This window comes from Nanorana parkeri, unplaced genomic scaffold (assembly GCF_000935625.1).
Source record: "Nanorana parkeri isolate BGI_ZX_2015 unplaced genomic scaffold, ASM93562v1 scaffold954, whole genome shotgun sequence".
NCBI lineage: Eukaryota > Metazoa > Chordata > Amphibia > Anura > Dicroglossidae > Nanorana > Nanorana parkeri.
In genome coordinates this window covers 595,008-595,388 of record NW_017307222.1, presented here as the reverse complement: position 1 = coordinate 595,388, position 381 = coordinate 595,008, and the positions used below count along the sequence as shown (strand labels likewise).

The 381-nt window shown below is 38.6% G+C and overlaps 1 protein-coding gene across 4 annotated transcripts in view; it reads right to left on the bottom strand.

Annotated features, from left to right (window-relative positions):
* Nucleotides 1–381, bottom strand: part of BAIAP2 (BAI1 associated protein 2) — a 114,183-nt gene that overhangs the window by 63,863 nt on the left and 49,939 nt on the right. The window lies entirely within an intron of this gene.

Below are 381 nucleotides of genomic sequence, written 5' to 3'. Positions count from 1 at the left end.
AAACAGCCTTTAAAAATCCCAACTTTAAAAACAATTTGTTTAGAATAGAGCTGAAAAGATTCTGAAGCTTTGTCAGGATTTTGACACCTGTGTCCTTGTGGGGTTATTTCCCCTCACTTCCGGTTGGGACCTCTCCAACGGGGACACAGATAAAAACAAAAACACATTTTAAGTAGAGTGGAGGATGGTTAGGACTTCCGATGTTTTTCTATTTCTGTCTGTGCCATCACATAGACAACCCCCCCAAATAATAATAAAAAATATTATACAGGATATATATAGTGGCAACAGTTTGCGCAGCGCTTTACAATATAAAAAGGAAGACATTACAGTTACAATACAAAATCAAGAGAAAATGGTAAGGAGGGCCCTGCCCCTGAG